Source organism: Pseudophryne corroboree, chromosome 4 (assembly GCF_028390025.1).
Source record: "Pseudophryne corroboree isolate aPseCor3 chromosome 4, aPseCor3.hap2, whole genome shotgun sequence".
NCBI classification, from domain to species: domain Eukaryota; kingdom Metazoa; phylum Chordata; class Amphibia; order Anura; family Myobatrachidae; genus Pseudophryne; species Pseudophryne corroboree.
In genome coordinates this window covers 424,616,115-424,630,659 of record NC_086447.1, presented here as the reverse complement: position 1 = coordinate 424,630,659, position 14,545 = coordinate 424,616,115, and the positions used below count along the sequence as shown (strand labels likewise).

Genomic DNA, 14,545 nt, shown 5'->3' with positions numbered 1-14,545 from the left:
ATGACAATCCTGTACAGCAAATCTCAGGAACGCCTGATGAGGTGGATATATGGGAACATGAAGGTATGCATCCTTTATGTCCAGGGACACCATATAATTCCCCCCCCCCCCCTTCTAGGCTGGCGATGACCGCTCTGAGCGATTCCATCTTGAACTTGAACCTTTTTAAGTATAGGTTTAAGGATTTAAAATTTAAAATAGGTCTGACCGAACCGTCCGGTTTCGGGACTATAAACAGGGTTGAGTAATACCCCATCCCCTGCTGAAGCAGGGGAACTTTGACCACCACTTGTTGAAGACACAATTTTTTGAATTGCATTTAAAACTATCTCCCTCTCTGGAGGAGAAGACGGTAGGGCCGATTTGAAAAACCGGCGAGGAGGCACCTCTTCGAATTCCAGCTTGTAACCCTGTGAAACAATTTATATTGCCCAGGGATCTACCTGTGAGTGAACCCAGACGTGGCTGAAAAGTCAAAGACGTGCCCCCACTGGGGCGGACTCCCTCAGCGGAGCCCCAGCGTCATGCGGTGGATTTTGTAGAGGCCGGGGAGGACTTCTGCTTCTGGGAACTAGCTGTGGTTGGCAGCTTTTTCCCCCTGCCCTTACCTCTGGCAAGAAAGGAAGATCCCCGTACTCTCTTGGGTTTATGCGACCGAAAGGACTGCATCTGATAATGTGGCGTTTTCTTAGGCTGTGAGGATACATAAGGCAAAAAAGTTGATTCACCTGCCGTAGCTGTGGAGACAAGGTCCGTGAGACCTTCCTCAAACAATTCCTCACCCTTGTAAGGTAAAACCTCCATATGGCTCTTCGAGTCGGCATCACCCGTCCATTGTCGGGTCCATAGGGCTCGTCTAGCAGAAATCGCCATAGCGTTGGCTCTGGAACCCAATAGGCCAACATCTCTCTGAGCATCTCTCATATATAGGACAGCATCTTTAATATGACCCAGGGTCAATAAAATGGTTTCCTTATCCAGCGTATCTATATCAGCAGATAAGGTATCTGTCCACGCTGCTACAGCGCTACAAACCCAAGCCGACGCTATCGCCGGTCTGAGTAAGGTACCAGTATGTGTGTAAATTGACTTCAAGGTAGTCTCCTGCCTGCGATCAGCAGGATCCTTGAGGGTTGCTGTATCTTGAGATGGCAGCGCTACCTTTTGGATAAGCGTGTCAACGCTTTGTCCACCCTTGGGGAGGATTCCCACCGTATCCTGTCCTTAGCCGGGAAAGGATACGCCATAAGAATCCTTTTGGGAATCTGCAGTTTTTTGTCTGGAGATTTACCAAGCCTTTTCAAATAACTCGTTCAGCTCATGAGATGGGGGAAAGGTTACCTCAGGTTTCTTTTCCTTATACATGCGCACCCTCGTGTCAGGGACAGAGGGGTCATCTGTGATATGCAACACATCTTTTATTGCAATAATCATATAATGAATACTTTTAGCCAATTTTGGCTGCAACTTTGCATCATCGTAGTCGATACTGGAGTCAGAATCCGTGTCGGTATCAGTGTCTACTACTTGGGATAGTGGGTGCTTTTGAGACCCAGAAGGTCCCTGCAACATAGTGAAAGGCAGGGCTTGACTCCCTGTACATTCCCTGGACTCTGCTTTGTCCAACCTTTTGTGTAATAAATTCACATTTGTATTTAAAACATTCCACATATCCAACCAGTCAGGTGTCGGCATTGCCGACGGAGACACCACACTCATTTGCTCCACCTCCTCCCTAAAAGAGCCTTCCGCTTCAGACATGCCGACACACGCGTACCGACACCCCACACACTCAGGGAATTCTCAATCTGGAGACAGTTCCCCCACAAGGCCCTTAGGAGAGACAGAGAGAGAGTATGCCAGCACACGCCCAGCGCCAATGACCCTGGAAAAACTACCCAGATAGCGCTTTTATTATATATATATATATATATATATTTACTATTTACTGCACCAAATTATGTGCCCACCCCTCCCTTCTTTAAAACCCTCTGTCACCGTGTTCAGCAGGGGAGAGTCCGGGGAGCCAGCTTCTCAGCGGTGTGCTGTGGAGAAAATGGCGCTGGTGAGTGCTGATGAATCAAGCTCCGCCCCCTCAGCGGCGGGCTTTGGTCCTGCTTGATTCCTTTCAAAAACTGGCGGGGGATCTCCAATATACAGTGCAGAGCCTATATATATACTTTTTTTTGCCAGTCCCAGAGGTTTAAATTGCTGCCCAGAGCGCCCCCTCCTGCGCCCTGCACCCTTACAGTGCCTGCCGTGTGTGTTTTGTGTGGGAGCAATGGCGCGCAGCGGTAACGTTACCTCAGTGAAGATCTGAAGTCTTCTGCCGCCTCTGAAGTCTTCTTATCTTCTCATACTCACCCGGCTTCTATCTTCCGGCTCTGTGAGGAGGACGGCGGCACGGCTCGGGACGAACAGCTAGGAGAGACCTGCGTTCCGACTCCCTCTGGAGCTAATGGTGTCCAGTAGCCTAAGAAGCAGAGCCTAGCATTTAAGAAGGTCTGCTTCTCTCTCCTCAGTCCCTCGATGCAGGGAGCCTGTAGCCAGCAGGCTTCCTGAAATTAAAAAACCTAACAAAAATTATTTCTTTCAGGAAACTCAGGAGAGCTCCCTGTAATGCACCCAGTCTCCTCTGGGCACCGTATCAAACTAAGGTCTGGAGGAGGGGCATAGAGGGAGGAGCCAGTGCACACCCATATCAAAAGTTCTTTTTAGTGCCCATGTCTCCTGCGGAGCACGTCTATCCCCATGGTCCTTACGGAGTCCCCAGCATAAGAGAAATATATATATATATATATATATATATATATATATATCTTCAATGTTCAGAGGCACTGGTATGGAGTGGTGGGCAATGGGGCAATCATCTATACACTGTAGTGAGTGCCAGATACATTTGTTTACATACACACACACTATAAAACACACACACACACACACACACACACACACACACACACACACACACACACACACACATACTAAATTTAGCAGCTACACCTGGAACCTGAGGCATCCACACAGTGCAGCTGACACACCATGGCTCCAGGGGAGGAGAAGCAGCAGCTCCCTTTCAGTCATCTCATGTCCTGTACTGGAGGCCTCCCATGACCCGTACCAGTTGCATGGCAGTGCAGCCCATCAAACGCAGCCACAGTGGACTACCTGCGCTCAGGGGGGAAGAGCAGTGCCCCGTCAGCGTCTTCATGCACTCCAAAGCAGAGAGCTCTCAGTGGCAGAGCAGTAACAGTAGAGACAGAGATAGCTGTCTTCATCTCAGAAAGAAAACTTGCTCTGTCAGGGGGGGTTTCTGGGTACTCAGAACAGCCCCCCCCCCCCCCCCCCCTGCATGCGCTACTGCTCCAGGAGAGTAACTGCGGGTAACGGTAGTGCTCCTGTTGCCTAGGGCTGCTTAACCACTGGCAATGCATTAAAACACTAATGACAAGGTGCTAAAGTATAATTAGAACTGATCCAATACCAACATTTTGATGGGACAATCAAACTGCAGCCCACTTTTATTATTGTTCCTATACTTTGAAGATGTCACTAATTATGCCTACTTGAGTACATCTCTTAGTCATGCCATACAGCCGACTGCATACTCTACTCCAGCCACTACACTCAGAATCATTCTGCTTAAAGCTTGTATTACTCTCTATAGGCCTATTCTGATTCCACTTGACATCATACTTGCCTACTCTCCCGGAAGCTGCTGGAGGCTCCCAATTTATGGGGTAGCCCCCCCACAATCAAGTGAAGCGGGCAGGATGGAAAGATTATCTCCGGTATTCGCGGGTCCGGAATCACGTCATTTTAGCTCTGCCCCCTCCCGCAGACCCATGAATCTCTGCGTTTTCCCGATGTGGGGAAGGGGCTTGATGATGTTACAGCCTGGCTCTGCCCCCCCCCCCCCCCGAAGTACCCTGCAGCGCCTACTTGCTTCTCCCGAAAACCTGTGAAAAGTGTCACCAAGGAGTGAAGAGGGAATAATAATTCTTTCACATAGACTAAGATATGTGCATCCAGCTCTGCCGCCCATCCCTCTTGTCACCTTGTATATGCACATTACGTTCACAAAAGAATGTTGTCGGCTTTGATCTCTTGCTTGTGATGTGGAATATTCAACTACCAGACGAGACCCCACAGAACTTGCACATTCTGCTATCAATATAGTTACGTTGCTATTTAAAAAATGATCACATTTCACCTGCCATTGAACAAGAACAAGAACTGACTGTTGAGGAAAGGAAGAGGTGGGTAATAAAGTAAAGAACTCCAGCTTCATTGGATTTAGGGGGTGATTCAGACCTGATCGTTGGGCTGCTAACTTTGCTGTCCTGCGTTCAGATAGTAGGAGCCCAAGAGGGAGTGTAACTTTGCTGTGCAAGTGTGCGATCCCATGTGTATGCCGAGCTCCAAAATCCAGTGTGTGTAGTCTCTGCGCAGCCCAGGACAACAGTGCGATCAGAACAGGCTGATCGGGGCCGTAGCTGACGTCAGACACCCTCCCTGAAAACGCTTGTGTTTTTCTGGACACTCACAGTAAATGGTAGAGATGAGCGGCTTCGGTTCCCTGATAACCGAACCCTACTGAACATTACATCCCGATCCCGGATCCGAGTCCGGCTTGGGACTTTCCACCTGACTCGGAAACCAGAACGAGGCAAAATGTCATCATCCCGCTGTCGGATTCTCGCAGGTTTTGGACTCCATATAAGGAGCCGTGCGTCACCGCCATTTTCACTCCAGTCCTGGAGAGTGTAGCGAGAGGACGTGTCTCCTCACTGTCTGTGCTGGAAAATGGTGTGGCGCATGGGGTGGTGACATGCTCTTATGTGTCATTCCAGTGCTGTCTTGTGCTGCATCAGTTCAGTGGTGGTGTCTTGTGCTGCATCAGTCCAGTCACAGTGGCCGCCATAAAGTCCAGTGCTGCTGTATAAGTCCAGTCCAGTGCTGCTGTTTTGTGCTGCATCATTCCACTGGTGGTGTCCTGTGCTGCCATAAGTCCAGTGATGGTGTCCTGTGCTGTCATAAGTCCAGTGCTGCTGCTGTATAAATCCAGTGTAGTGGTGCTGTGTTGTGCTGCTTCAGTTCAGTGGTGTGTCCTGTGCTGCCATAAGTCCAGTGGTGGTGTCCTGTGCTGCCATAAGTCCAGTGCTACTGCTGTATAAGTCCAGTGCAGTGGTGGTGTCCTGTGCTGCATCAGTCCAGTGGTGGTGTCCTGTGTTGCCATAAGTCCAGTGCTGCTGCTGTATAAGTCCAGTACAGTGGTGCTGTGTTGTGCTGCATCAGTCCAGTGGTGGTGTCCTGTGCTGCCATAAGTTCAGTGGTGGTGTCCTGTGCTGCCATAAGATCAGTGGTGCTGCCGTATAAGTCCAGGGGTACTGCCGTATAAGTCAGGTTCAGTGGCGCAGCCGTATATGTTCAGGGGTACTGCCGTATAAGTCCCGGGGTACTGCCGTATAAGTCCAGTCCAGTGGTGCTGCCATATAAGTCCAGTGGTACTGCCATATAAGTCCAGGGGTACTGCCGTATAAGTCCAGTTCAGTGGCGCAGCCGTATATGTTCAGGGGTACTGCCGTATAAGTCCAGGGGTACTGCCATATAAGTCTAGTCCAGTGGTGCAGGATACTGCTGTATAAGTCCAGGCGTACTGCCGTATAAGTCCAGTCTGTAGAAGTACAGTGGTACTGCCGTATAAGTCCTGTGGTACTGCTGTATAAGTGCAGTGGTGCAGCCGTATAAGTCCAGGGGTACTGCCGTATAAGTCCAGTGGTAATGCTGTATAAGTGCAGTGTTGCAGCTGTATAAGTGCAGTGGAACTGCCGTATAAGTCCAGTGGGGCAGCCGTATAAGACCAGGGGTACTGACGTATAAGTTCAGGGGTACTGCCATATAAGTACACCAATATTATGTGTGTATTACATCTGGGCAAATTCCAGCACGTCCCATGTTTTGCACATACAATTAATTTGGTGGTGCACAATTTTTTTGAAAAATGAAGGGGCATCCAGGAGATGCTGTCAGTGGCCCGAAAAATTGCAGGCCACTTTCGACATACAGTCACTGCGTGCCACTCCTAGATGGGGCAGGTATTTGTGCCGCACACTTGTGTCGCTTAGCTTAGCCATCCAGCTACAGTACCTCATTGCACCTCTTATTCTTCTTTGCATGATGTGCTGTTTGGGGTCTAGTTTTTTAAAATGCCATCCTGTCTGCCACTGCAGTGCCACTCCTAGATGGGCCAGGTGTTTGTGCCACACACTTGTGTCACTTAGCAAAGTCATCTAGCTACCTTATTGCACCTCTTTTTCTTCTTTGCATGATGTGCCGTATGGGGCCTAGTTTTTTAAAGTGCCATCCTGTCTGCCACTGCAGTGCCACTCCTAGATGAGCCAGGTGTTTGTGCCACACACTTGTGTTGCTTAGCCATTGAGCTACTTCATTGCACCTCTTATTCTTCTTTGCATGATGTGCTGTTTGGGGTCTAGTTTTTAAAATTGCCATCCTGTCTGCCACTGCAGTGCCACTCCTAGATGGGCCAGGTGTTTGTGCCGCACACATGTGTCACTAAGCAAAGTCATCTAGCTACCTTATTGCACCTCTTTCTCTTCTTTGCATTATGTGCCCTATGGGGCCTAGTTTTTAAAAGTGCCATCCTGTCTGCCACTGCAGTGCCACTCCTAGATGAGCCAGGTGTTTGTGCCACACACTTGTGTTGCTTAGCTTAGCCATTGAGCTACTTCATTGCACCTCTTATTCTTCTTTGCATGATGTGCTGTATGGGGCCTAGTTTTTAAAAGTTCCATCCTGTCTGCCACTGCAGTGCCACTCCTAGATGGGCCAGGTGTTTGTGCCGCACACTTGTGTCGCTTAGCAAAGTCATCTAGCTACCTTATTGCACCTCTTTATCTTCTTTGCATGATGTGCTGTATGGGGCCTAGTTTTTAAAAGTGCCATCCTGTCTGCCACTGCAGAGCCACTCCTAGATGGGCCAGGTGTTTGTGCAGCACACTTGTGTCGTTTAGCAAAGTCATCCATCCAGCTACCTCATAGAACTTCTTTTTCTTCTTTGCGTGATGAGCTATTTGAGGTGTAGATTTTAAAAGTGCCATCCTGTCTGCCACTGCAGTGCCACTTCTAGATGGGTCAGGTGTTTGTGCCACACACTTTTGTCGCTTAGCAAAGTCATCCAGCTACCTTGGTGCAAACTTTTGGCCTAAAAACAATATTGTGAGGTGTTCAGAATAGACTGAAAATGAGTGGAAATTAATGTTATTGAGGTTAATAATACCGTAGGATCAAAATTACCCACAAATTCTGTGATTTTAGCTGTTTTTGTGTTTAAAAAAAAAAAAATCATCCAGATCCAAAACCCGAAAGGGTGGTTTTAGCAAAACCAATACAGATCCAAAACACGAGCATGGATCCAGATCCAAAACCAAAACACAAAAAGTGCCCGTGGCACATCTCTAGTCAACGGTCACTTACCACCCACAAATGGCCTTTTACTGTAAATCACCTTGCGAATGCCTGTGTAAATGAAATGTTCACACCATCCTGTCACTGACCGGCGATGCCCGTTGTTGTTGGCCGACGCGCATGGGCATTGAAGTGCATATGCATGCGCAGTCTATTGCTGATCGCCCGCTTGGCGAAAATGTACAGCAGCGACTAGGTCTGAATCACCCCCTTAATGCCTCCAATGTAATGAACACAAGAAATCAGAGAAGTCAGTCTGAAAAGTTTGATGCAAAAAATACTAGACTGCAAGTGCAAATGCATGTAAAATCATGTATTTTGAGGCTAGTGGGAAATAAACTTTACTGTTAAACCCAGTCAACTGTTGAGTTAAAACTAAATCAGATCAGCTCATTAATGCTTGATTTTTTTTTCTACTTAGTAGCCAATGCCAGCTCTGATTACTTTAATGACCTAACTTAAGTTATATTTACTTAGTAGATTTGCTTCCCAACTGTTCTGATTTGGCTTCACCCAAAAGTGGGCACTGATGGAAGGTTTAAAGGCAGGATTTACATGTCTAAATGTTGGAAGGTATTGGTGGATATTTTATATGGGATGCATTTAAGTTCTAGAAGACCAGAATCCCGGCGGTCGATATACCGACGCCGGGATTCCGAAGGCCACCACAAGCACGGCATCAAGATACCGATGTTGCTCGGGATACCGGCGTCAAAATACAGACAGCCAGAATCCCGAACGTCCTTTCAGTGGGACGCGCTGGCGTCCTGCCGTGGTGGGAGAGGTTGGATTTAGGCATGAGAAGAGGGGTTAGGGTGTAGGGACGGGGGAAGGATAGGGTTAGGTACAGGGGAGGGAGGGTTAGGTTTAGGCACACAGAAGGGGAGGTTAGGCACCAAGCGGGGAGGGTTCTATTTAGGCAGCGGGTAAGGGAGGGTTAGGGTTAGGCACCACCTGGGAGGGTTATGACCTCCACCTGGAGTAATGTATGGGCTCTACCTGGAGTAATGTTTAAAAGGGGGCTGTACCTGGCATAATGTAAATAAGGGTCTCCGCTCTACTGAGGTGTAATGAGTGAAAGGGCGCTCTACCTGGCGTAATGTATATAAGGTGCTCTACCTGGTGTAATGTATATAAGTGGCAATACTGTGTGGCGTAATTTGAATAATGAAGACTTCTGTGTGGTGTAATATAAATTGGTATTATTTTGTGACCACGCCCCTTCCCCATGAAGCCACTCTCTTATTTATTTTGCACGCGCGAACGGCGCGCACTGGCTCTATTTTATATGTTGTGGGGGTGCTGATGCTATTTCTTGCACACAGCGCTAAAATATCTAGTTATGGCACTGACATATTATACATTGCAATAGTCAGTTAAAGCAGTTGCAAGGTCGACAGGGTTTCTAGGTCGACATGTACTAGGTCGACAGGTCAAAAGTTCCACATGAGTTTTTCAATTTTTTTTTCTTTGCTTGAACTTTTTCATACTTAACGATCCACGTGGACTAAGATCGGAACGGTTATCTGTGCCGAGCGAAGCGAGGCACCTTGCCCGAAGCATGGCGAGGGGACACAGCGCACTAATTGGGGTTCCCGGTCACTCTACGAAGGAAACGACACAAAAAACAACAACAAACAAACCTCATGTCGACCTTTTGACCTGTCGACCTAGCACATGTCGACCTAGAAAGCCTGGCGACCTTTCAACCCTGTAGACCTAGTGACTGTCGACCTATAGTGGTTGACCTAAACATTGTCGACCTAGACACTGTCGATCTAATGATCCACACCCGTGAAGACACCAAGCTGCAGGTCGGTCACACACTGAAATGCCTACCACAATTCAGATTGCAGGTTTTTTTTCTGTGGTGCTCCCCCTCTCAGTCCCTTTCTCTCTCCCCCACCCCCACCTCACTCTCTACCCCCAACATCTCAACCACTCCCCCATGTCTCACTTTCCCACATGTCTCACGCTTTCCCCAGCTTCTCGTCTCTCTCGCTTTCCCCAGCGCCTCGTCTCTCGTGCTTTCCCCAGCGTCTTGTCTCTCGCAATTTCCCCAGCGTCTCATCTCTCGCGCTTTCCCCAGCGTCTCATCTCTCGCGTTTTGCCCAGTGTCTCGTCTCTCGCGCTTTCCCCAGCGTTTCATCTCTCGCGCATTCCCCAGTGTCTCATCTCTCGCGCTTTCCCCAGCGTCACGTCTCTCGCGCTTGTCTTTCGCGCTTTCCCCAGTGTCTCATCTCTAACCCCGCTCTCGCACCCCCGAAGTGTTGTGCCTGATGTCACAACTTAGTGGGCATTTAAATGTGCCCTTCCAGTTGAGATGTCAGTCACTGGCAGTCCCTGTAGCAAGTCTGTACACACAACTAGATACGTCGATATATCTATGGTTATACTGGGCATTGGCTTTGCTGCAGGGCTGATTCGATATGTTTGTGAACGACGTCATTCAGACATATCTGGTACACAACTTCCGACGGAATTGCAATTTACATATCTGCCGTAAAGTGTGTACCCAGCTTTAGGCTTGCCCCTCTCTGTGTCACAGGATCAGAGCATGAGTGTTGTCTGATCAGGGGTTAAAGTGGGCTGGGGCTCTACCTTGGACAATGTGTAAAAGGGGCTCTACCTGGAGTAATGTTTAAAAGGGAGCTGTACCTGGCGTAATGTACATAAGAGACTCCGCTCTACTGTGGTGTAATGTGTGAAAGGGGGCTTTACCTGGCGTAATGTATATAAGGTGCTCTACTTGGTGTAATGTATATAAGTGGCAATACTGTGTGGCATAATTTGAATAATGGAGACTTCTGTGTGGTGTAATATAAATTGGTATTATTTTGTGACCACGCCCCTTCCCCATGAAGCCACTCTCTTATTTATTTTGCACGCGTCAATGGCGTGCACTGGCTCTATTTTATATGTTGTGGGGGTGCTGATGCTATTTCTTGCACACAGCGCTAAAATATCTAGTTACGGCACTGACATATTATACATTGCAGTAGTCAGTTAAAGCAGTTGTACATACAACAAATTTAAATAATATTCTCAATACTAAAAGAAAGCCATATTTACCCCAAAAGAGGAATACAATCCTCATGACTAGACTCAAGACTCAAGATTCTGAAAGTACTCCTCACAATACTCGTCAAAAAATATGTTAAGGGATAAAGGGGTCTATTTACTAAGCCTTGGATGGAGTACCAGCCAACCAGTTCCTAACTGTCATTTTTCAAACCCAGACTCTGACATGGCAGTTAGGAGCTGATTGGCTTGTACTTTATCTCCATCAACTTTAACTCCATCCAAGGCTTAGTAAATAGACCCCCCTAGTCTGAACTGCTATAGCGATTACAATGAGGAATTAATCGCAGAGTGAGTGACAGGAAGACAGTGTTTGGGGGTGGCAAAGGGGAGTGGTCGGCCAAACGCAGGCGTGTAATGGCTGTTCAGACAGCATTTTACGGGCATGCTTAAATTAGCAGTTGTGATCTTGCTACTGGAGAGCTCTCTGCATCCCGGGAAGCAGCTCAGCCTGTGCCTGCTCAGAGGCACTCAGACTCTGCGATATGTTAAGATTTGTGAAGATGGTTACGATGTATCAGCAGCTATATGCTGTTGGATGGAAACGATGCAACTGCAGTTTGCGTCCCTATGCTCAGGTTAGCTTCCGTCCATATTAGCATATAACTGCAATAGTGTAAAGCTAAAGATAGCAACAGCAGAAGCAAGAACAAAAATATCTGAATCAGGCCCTATAATCATTATTTATCATAAGTATTAGTCCAGTAAAGTATAAACATTATAATATAAGCAAATGCTATAAACAAAGAAAAATCCAACCACATTATAATACAAAATATAAATAAATTCAAATAGTTGGGGGAAATTTTTTTTTTGTTAATTCTCTAGTGTAGAACAATTTGCGGTTACTCTAGGGGAAAATTTTTGTTGTCTAAACAGAAGGCATTATAACCCTTGACTAAACTTGTCTCAAAAGATTTGTTGTGTAATGTTATTTAAAAAAAAAACTGTTCTGAAAATAAAGAGATCTGGTTAAATAGGCAGTTAATGCTGTATGTTACATACTCAGTTAAAATTTTAACAATTATCTTAATTTATACTGTCATGGCAAAAAGAGTTATAGTATGAAAAATAAATAAGCTCTCATGAGTAGGTCCCACTCTACCCTCTCTCACATCTGCACTTCCTTTGTCAACTTTGGTTGCACTCTGCATGTTATCTTTTATGTATGATTTGTAGATTTGTATTTTGAAGGATTTGTTATTCTAAATGTCCGGCAATGCAGAGTTTTGTGGCACCTTGCAAATAAACTCGGATGACAACATTTAATTTATTTTTATTTTCAGCAGGAGACAAACTACACATACTGTGTGCTGCTAAGCAATTTGTTTTTTTGGTCTGTACTTTTCAGAAAATGTTTCAACATTATTAATATATTTTTAAGGATAAAAACAAAGCGAAAATAGAAAGGAAAATTACATTCATTTTGTTTTTCACCGTCATCAGCTGAAGTTCACAAGCTGACTTTAGTGATGCAGGTACTGTATGTTGATAACAGCATTTGTTCCATGACATTTTCAACAACTGCCTGTTATAAACATTTGTGCAACAGCTTCAGCAGGCTATAATCACGAACTATCTGCTGCATCAAAATGCTGAAAGACAACAGATAATTTATTTCAACAACTGGGGTATACATTATTAATTTAGCAATACATCTGAATGCTCATTGATGAAACTGCTTGTTCAATACAGGAATGAGAAAGTAGCAAAGATTACTGGACAAATTGATCTAATTAAAGAAGATCTCTTGAAATGTAAAGATCTGGCATCCTTCAGAGAAAAGGATGATCAGATAAATCTAAGAGTGGAAAAATTTGAAAAAGAAATGGTATATTCCAAAAAACAGAAATTTTCCAGAGATCTAGCAGATTATCAATCCGATACAGTTAGAACTTATAACAAACAAAGGAGCACTAGTAATTCGGAATATCAATCCAAAACCCCCCTGAAGCCAGCTATTAAAACCAATTATCCACAGAGATATACCAATTATGTTTCCCCTAAACCCAATAAATGGATTAGAAAAACAAATGATCAGGAATCAAGAGAACCCCCATATCGTGCTATAGGTACTAGACCTAAGAGAAGACAATCAGGGGATAGAAATAATATGGATCAATCTAAGGATTTTTCTCAACCCAAATTCCATCATCCCAATCCATACGATGCTCTAAATCTTCCAACCCCAAAAAAACGCAGAGAAAGAGAGGGAGTAGAGGAGGAAGAAAGAGAAAGCAGACGAACAAAATTCAGATAGACACCAATGGGGTCTTCAATCTTTCCAACCATAAACTTACTAATGACCAAATATCCCTATTACAAAAAGGGCTAAATTTCGCCCCCACTAAAGAGCCCAATCTTTTTGACCTTTTTTTGGATTTAAATAGATTCACTAGGGATTTATGTAGGAAACGTTTTTTTGCATCAAAAAAACTTAATAAGAATCCTGATTGTCAGGAAATCATTGAAACACCCATCATTTTAGACGAATCTGATAAAGAAGGTGTTTATTGCTTGGAACAATTACTGAGTGAAACTACGGAGGAGGTCAGACTATTTGATATAGATATGGCAAGTGATTTGACCTCTTTACCTAGATTTAAGAAGAAATCACAATTTTTTCCGTTAGAACACAAAAGCTCAGCTATTACCATTTTTTACAATAAAACCCTTAGTGACTTTAAATCTTTATGTCATAAACCTAAGAAAGGTCAAACCTTCTGTCATCATAACTTCTCCTATAACCTATCTAAAAAAGAAAGGTTAGCTTTGAGAGAACTAAAGGAGACCCTCTCCCTTGTCATTAGACCAGCGGACAAGGGAGGGGGGATCATTTTACAGAATAGAGAGGATTATATATTGGAGGCAAACAGACAATTGCAAGATACCAGATATTACACTTCTCTGTCATGCAATCCCACACTTAAATTTCAAAAGGAGTATCAGACCCTGTTGGATTTGGCTAGGATTGAGAAGACCATATCAGAAGATGAATTTTACTTTTTAGTTTGTGCACATCCTATCACTCCTATATTTTATCACCTTCCAAAAATTCACAAGTCACTTATCTCACCTCCTGGGCGTCCCATAATTTCAGGTGTTGGTTCCCTCACCTCTAATTTGTCACATTTTGTTGATGCACATTTACAGAACCATGTTGGTAATTTACAGTCACATATTAAGGACACTAAGCATATTTTACAAAGAGTGGTAGGGAAGAGCTGGAAGAAGGGGTGGGGTTTTCTCACCCTAGACGTCCAAGCTCTCTACACTAATATTCCGCATATAGCCGGCATCGACGCAGTTAATTATTATCTAAACAAGGATCACAGTTTGACAAAGGAGCGACAAAATTTCATTATTCAATCTATTTGGTACATTCTCACTCACAATTATTTTCTGTTTGGTGACACTTATTATTTGCAGGCACTTGGGACGGCCATGGGGACCAGGTTCGCACCTAGTTTTGCGAATCTCTATATGGGTCGCTTCGAAGAGGAGTATATATGGAGTGGCCCATATAGAGATAACCTGGTCCTCTATGGCCGTTACATTGATGATTTGTTTATAATTTGGGATGGGGGACCTTCTTTAGCACAAGAGTTTGTTTCCTTCGTTAATAATAACAAGTACAATCTCACATTTACACATACTTTTGATTTTGAGGTGATCAATTTTCTGGATGTGGCCTTCTCTATCCAAGATGAGGTCATTGTATCCAATAATTATGTTAAACCTGTAGGGACTAATAATTATTTACATTATGAAAGTGCCCATTTCAAACCTTGGATTAAAAATATACCTAAGAATCAGTTAATGCGTATAAGGCGTAACTGTACAAGAGATGAGGACTTTGATAAACAATCAGACATTATGATCAATAATTTTAGGAGAAGGGGTTATCCACAAAAGCTTCTGGAAGAGGCATTGACCTCTACGAAGGATGCTTGCAACACAACTAAAGGAAGAGAAG

The 14,545-nt window shown here is 45.0% G+C and overlaps 1 protein-coding gene across 1 annotated transcript in view; it reads right to left on the bottom strand.

The window, feature by feature from the left end:
- The window catches only part of MEI4 (meiotic double-stranded break formation protein 4), a 577,891-nt gene that overhangs the window by 68,494 nt on the left and 494,852 nt on the right, over positions 1 to 14,545 (bottom strand). The window lies entirely within an intron of this gene.